A 7,086-nucleotide genomic window follows, 5' to 3' on the forward strand; every position below is an offset into this window, starting at 1 on the left:
CACAGTGGAGGAAGTATGTTTCTGGACTTCACGGTGGAGGAAGTATGTTTCTGGTTAGTGCTCCTCTGGTCAATAAAGTAACAAAGTTTAACAAAGGTTGATACAGTTTTAAAGATAGAAGTTAATATAAATACAAATACTTTCCTCCACCCACCAGAGAAACAGAAGGCACTGCATGAGCTACAACAATAAATGGATTAGAAGATCCAAATAAAAATACTGGAAGATATTTAATAAGCCTATGGAACATGCAATTAGAAAAGTCATTTTTTTCATAAACTCATTTGGTCTTCCACCTCAGAAAATCTAAGTAAAAGAATCTTTTAAGTGCCTGAATCAGAATGTCCAACTCTTATTGCAACTACAGTTTTTAATTCTAGGAGATGCTTATCTGAGCAATTAATGTTTATGTACAAAAAATACAGTTGGTTTCACTCATGTTACAGTGGCGTGACACTGGCATTACCAAATGGATACTCAGGCCTTCAGGTGGTAAGAACACGTAACTATTAATCCCAACTTTGCCACTAGAGCTTCTAGACAGGTCATAAGAAACACAGGACCAGAAGTCAAATGCTCAACCATTGATTACTGGAGGGAAGGTCAATGGGTTATGGAAAAGCCAAATAGCTCAGAGATATTTTCAGGTTTTGGAAACATTGCTTGGAAGGATTTTTTAATTCTAACATTTTAATTGTTAACAAACTCCACTTCCTGTATTTCCACAATGCAATGCAGTTTAAAAAAAATGTAGCACTAGAAAGATACTAAAACATACAGGTAATAGCAAATTATCAAGCATTTATTAGTGCTTTAATATAAAGAGGAATAAGAACTATGTGGCTGTGCTAATTTTATGCTTCCTTCTGCAGATGAATGAAGATTTTCAGTCTTAAAACATTTGCATTCCCCCTCTCCCCCCTTAAAGTAATTTTCAATTTTGCTGGATACAGCACAATTGCATCTACTTTCAGCTGCAATGGGTTGTTGAAATTGAGCTATTGCCCAGCACCTGCTCTTAGTCAGACAGCTGAAATCAGAGGTTAGGGGAAAAAATAAAGATTTTTTGTCATTGTAATGCAAGTCTCCTTTTAGCTTTGCTGCAGTCAGTGTTCAATTATGTTCTGTAACAATCTCCATTACCAGAGCCAGTGTTTTTCTGTTCCTCCTTGCATGTATTAACTTTCTTGTTCACACGTGACAGCCTTCTTAGCAAAGCAAAGGAGTCTTAAGAGATACTTGCCCATATATTTAATAAGTCTACATTCTTGTTTGGCCTGTTTAGGATCCTAGCATGTTCAAATGTATCTTTGTTTTCAGTGCTTCAAAGGAAGATAACTGATACAATAGAACTGAAATTATTTCTCACCAAAGGCAGCCTGATAGGTCAAAATTAACCTAAAATTTAATCTAGTCTATTGAATACAAAACACAGAACACATAACAATGAGGAATTCCCATGTAATTTTTTTCCTGGGTGTATCCTCTTTTTACAAGCTCAGGATCCTTCTCATTCAGAATTTTTATAAGTTCAGTATGTAGGCCAGATGTTTAAGACTTCATCAGAAGCAGGAACCAAGGCCCTATGTCTACAGGAACAAAGCCACAAAGCCTCTGACCAACAAGGCTCAGCAGTAAATGGGAAGGAATTAACTGGTGTAACAGCTACTGGGAGCACAGGAAAGGGAGTCTTGCTTTTGAAGTAGGAGGGAACAGCAATACACAGACAGCGAGCTCTGAGACAGAGGCCAGAGGGTGAACAACACAGAAATCTAGGGTCTGGGACTTGGGGAAAAGGAAAGCCAGAGCAGGAAGAATGGGAAATGATTAGAGGTAGGATTTGAAAAGCTAGAGCAGAGGAGGGTTTATTATAATATAAATACATTATAATAAATTGACCTTGAAAAGAAAGGACATTAATAATGTGGAAAAGTTTATGCCTAAAAATTAACATTAGACAAGTAAGCATGATAGAAACCAGAGTGCTGTAAACTCTCAAAAATTTAATTAGAAGCCTGAAATATTTCTCCTCTCCTTCCTCCATTAAACCTCCAGGTCCTGGAGTCACATGCCTGACTCAGTTTTCAGCAAGGGGAAAAGAAATCTAGCTGTCCTGCCTGCAGAGAAAACCTTGAACATTCAAACACTAAAACCATAAACAGAATATAAACCAAAACATAGTCTTTTATTTTGTAGTAAGCCTCATGATTTGAATGTAGTCAGTCTTACAGTTCTTAACATAAGATACAGCATTAGCTTAAACCTAGCAGCTGCTTTCTAAGCAGACAGCAGCTAGAGATCCAAAAAAAGATTCCCAGCTGCTATCATAGTCATCATCACCACATAATGACTGACATGCTGGAATTATGGGTAGCTTATTTAAAGATGTCATGTATTTGTACATTCTATATTCAACAGATTAACCCCTTCCCCATGATGCAGAAGCATACTCAACGCTCACTTACCAGCATCTAATCTCCCTATGCACGGGACTGTGCAAAACAGCGTGACAATGAGTGCTCCAATAATAGCATACTCACAGCTAAGAAAGCTTCAGGCCACACACAAGGCCACAGCAAGTCCTCAGTCTGTCATAGATATTCCCTCATGGAAAGATCTATACAACAGAAAGACCTTCTGTACGAAGTTCCAGATCCCTGATCAACTCTCCATGTCTAATGCTTTGGGATATATTATTAAAAACTAAATAAAGATTTAGGTTTTGTTCCCGGTGCTCTTCCTAGCTTACACGTACAGGAACAAACAAATAAAGATTCAAGCTGGAATTTTTTCAGACATGTGCAGAATAATTTTTCCCCCGAAATTCTCTTTATCTTTATCCTTGCGGATTCGAATGCATCCTTGAGAAACCTGCCCCTCATATCATATTCATCGGAAGAGAGGACAATTACAGTTACAATTAGCATACTCAAAGTTTACAGCCTTGTAGAGGTACCTACCCTACATCTAATAATTTATCACTTTTCATTGATCCCACAACCATCATTCATTTCTAACTTCTACTTTCCCAATGCCATAGTCGACAGATATGCCAGATCAGTCAGAAGTGCTGTTGTAACTGCCAACAAATCCTTTGGCTGATTCAACCATTTCATAATCATCTTACATTTCAGTGCACCAAGTCTCAGCCAAAAAGCCTTCATATCTGTGTCTCAGTGCCTACCACAAAAGAGCAAAATCTGAAGACCTGGAACTATAATGCCATTATCAACAGTGATATAGAAAGCATCCAAATTCATACTTCTGTGCTAATAGCCCCACTCTGAAGAGAAACAAAAGGCTATTTTGGGGGATGCCAAGTGAAGTAGCCCTCAAAATATATGAAGTCTCTATTTATTCTACTGCTTGGCGAAAGCATAAGGAACGGAAATCTACAATAAAATTTACACATCCGTTCTTGCAGTTTTCAAAGCTCTCCAGACATATCAGTAAACACTCAGTCAATTCTGTAAGAATCTATACAGATTTAAAAGTGGCATGAACTTTGAATATTCATCCATTTGCAAGATACTTCTGATGTTGTCACTGTTTCCTTTTAGTAATGTAAGATTTAAAAAAGAACTGATGAAACACTTTGTATTTAAGAGATTTTTTTTTACAGAAAGATCTGTTTCCTTTCCTCAACGTTAATGCTCTCCTGCGAAGCACTGCTTACTCCAGAGAAAGTAGCTCTTATTACAGAGAAAGTAGCTTTTATTAGGCAGCATGTTCAAGTTACAGGTTGTAACCTGCTCAACTCTGAACATATCCAGAACATTTGCATCTATACACAAGTAACTATAAAAACAAGTCCTAGGAATATTAGTGAATTCTGCCTCACAAAAATCACTTTTTAACAGGTATATGTTGTGAAGGAGAGAACTAAATGATCTGCACAGTGCCCAACAGAATCTGAAGCACAAGCCATACATCAATCTAAAAGACTGTATGAGCTCAGTTTAACCCTTATTGTAAAGCCTTACCTTGCTCCTGAAATTCATTGCCACTCCTACTGGGGCTGCAGTTCCACCATCGCTGCCTCCTGTAGCCCGATGAAATGCAAGCCGCACACAGACACGTGCAGTTTATCTGCTGTTTGTGACCACTGTTAGAGGAACATGACTTGAAATTTCAGGATCTTGTGGCTGTTGGGGCAATTTACCCTGCTCACATAAGAGAAGGGGTGCTTCCCACTCATAGGAATCTTGCTTCATTGGAGGACGAAATGAAATGAGTGAATAAAAAGAATACTCTATTTCTCCTTAGCTGGTAAACACAGGATTTAAGCTCATAAACACTTCTCTAGGGTAAGGACAACATCCTCTGTTGTTTTTTTTTGTTTAAATCCACAGGGTTTCTCTTCCCCTTGCTTTCCCACGTATTCAAGATGAGACAAGCGTCAGTGAGCACAGCTACCAGTATTCCAATTTATTCAGCAGCAACCCCTGTGGACTGCTAAGAGCAGACTGCAATTCTGCTTGGATTACAAGGTGTAGATAAGTAATTCCATCCTTAATCTATCACTGCCAATGCCAGTAAGGGAACAACTTTTACCTATGAGAAGTCAGGAAGAGGAAAAGACTGAGACTGGGGGTGGGGAAAGCATGGAGCAAAAGGACAGCTGAAATAAGAGAGGACACAAGAGCTCCATTAAGAGCTCTATGTGCAAGTGCATGCACATAGGGAATGAAGGACCAGGGTGCTAATAGGAATGTAACAAAGGAGATAGCCAAATTCCAAGCAGAATTTTTCAATAGCAATGAAAATCTCACTTCCAACATAATCTATTCCTTCTATTACACTGATCCCAGTGTAAAATGGTAGAGAACTGCAACCTCAGAAAATGCTGATGGATACTACCACATTACAGCTATGATCAATAAATCTCAAGTACATCATAATGGAACCTCAAAGCCTTCCTATATAGACCTGTCAGTAAACTGGGACAATATTACAAATAGACAACAAAGGATAATGCAAAGATTGCAAAAATGGAACAACACAGAGACAGGTGAATTTCTTGGAGGATGGAGTGGAGTGGAAGGCAGAAAAGATGAAAAAGGAGGTAAGCTATTTAGATGTAAGTGATGGAGAACATCAATAACCGCACACCTGTTTTAGGTGATAGAGGATTCAGGAATGGAAGAGAAAACAGTAAAAGCAATAATGAGACATGGGATTAATTTTTCTTTTCCTTTTTAATGGTACCCCTAGTAGTGTCTCCACCACTCTATTTCACTACAGTCATCATCTACAATTAAAGCCACTGCCCACTCAGGCTACAGAAGTCCCTTTCATTTTTTTTTAATCACAGAAACAATGCTTTTATCTGCATATAAAAGACTCCTTTGATTTTGCTATAGGTACTTATTATTTTTATGTTATTTGCTTGCCTGGTCAGATGTCTGGCAGATACGACATGTAGTCCCAAACATGTGAAATGGGTCACTCATACTAGGAAAAAAAAAAAAAAAAAGCAAAAAAAAAAGCAGCAGGGACTACCTTGAGATTAAAATAAAACTTAGAAAACATTATTTTCAATGTACTGTACTCTCGCAACATCCAATCGTATAACCCAAACATTGATGCATAATTGATTATTCTCTTCTTCCCAAGCTTACTTACTGCCTTTCACAGTAAGCAGATTCTGTGCTCCACAGTAAACAAACTAAGGTGTAGCCAAGCAAAGTTTATACCCTGAAAAAGTATTGTTTATTATTAACGGCATACTTTCTAACAGCATAAGATCTTTCGAAGAGATTGGAAGGAGGGGAAGACCCCCGAAGTTGCAGTCAGCTTTTTCAGCTCTAACCCAAACGCATTAAGTTTGCCTCGAACTGCTTAAGGAAGACAGAAGATCAGTATGAAGATTAAGAACAGGGCATAGAAATAGCTTAAGAGAAGTCAAGGCAGATATCAGGAAAAGTATTTGAAAAAAAAGAAGACAAATAATTGAAGGAACCAACCTACTGCTGTGTGAAAGACTACAAAAATAACAGTGGGAAAGGAGGAATAAAATTCTGAGATACTAAGAAAGCAACTAAGACACAGGTGAGCAAGGAACCCTCTCCCCAGGAGATCAGTAACATAGTCAAAAGCAAGACAAAGTACGAACTGGGAGAAAGGTCAACAGAGCAAGCGTTGGCTCAGGCCGAGAGGAAACGTTGCTCAGCGTCCACACTGGACACGCAGGCCTCCTCAGCCGGCTGCTTTAACCGAGCGGACCCGACCGACGCGGGGTCGGTGCCCGAGTTACAAGCACACGGGGATGCGGGGCTGGCTCAGAAGCAGCCGCAGCGAAGCACAAAGCGGGGCGCGGTTCCCGCCTGAGCCCTGAGGGAAAAGCGACCCCAAACGCGCGGCGCTGCAGACGGTGACAGGCCTCGGCCCGCAGACGGTGACAGGCCTCGGCCGGCACCTTCCCCCTTTGCGGGCGCCCCCGCCGCTGCGTGACCGACACCCACCCGCCGGCAACAGGCCGAAGCACGCGCAACTCCCCCGCCGTTAACGGCCGGCGCACGCGCCGATCCGCGCGTCCCCGCCGGCCGGGGGTGGGGGGAGGGGGACGACACAGCTGAACGTGGCATCGCGCGCATGCGCAGGAAGGCGCCCAGCCGTGCCGGCGGAGGGGCGCTCCGAACGGAAGGTCGGACTCCGCGGGGGCACAGGCGGGAAATGGCGGCTGCTCTCCCTCGCGATCACTTGTCTTTTCCCGCCTTGGTGCTGCCGCACCCCTATCACGTAGCTCTTTGCCCGTAACTTTACTATTTTCTGCCCTGTCCCCGGTGGGTTAATGCGCCCCGTGGCACGGTCCCCTGCGTTCTGCCCAATGAGAAGCCGGCCCCTGACAGCGTACTTAGTTGCTGCGCGGAAACGACACCGTTGTCCCCGTAACACCACGGCCCCACCCGCTGAGCGCGCTGCCCACCTCGGCTACCCGAAGGGCCGGGGGGTCGGGTTTGAATGACAGCACGTTTGGTGGGCGGGAAAAGTCAAGTGACCCAATAACAACTCCGGGTAGCATTGATGAGCAGAGCTAACAGCCAACCGAGCTGGGCGGGCGGTCGCCTCCCCAAGGAGGCGGGG

The sequence above is a fragment of the Falco rusticolus genome, chromosome 5 (assembly GCF_015220075.1).
Source record: "Falco rusticolus isolate bFalRus1 chromosome 5, bFalRus1.pri, whole genome shotgun sequence".
Lineage (NCBI taxonomy): Eukaryota > Metazoa > Chordata > Aves > Falconiformes > Falconidae > Falco > Falco rusticolus.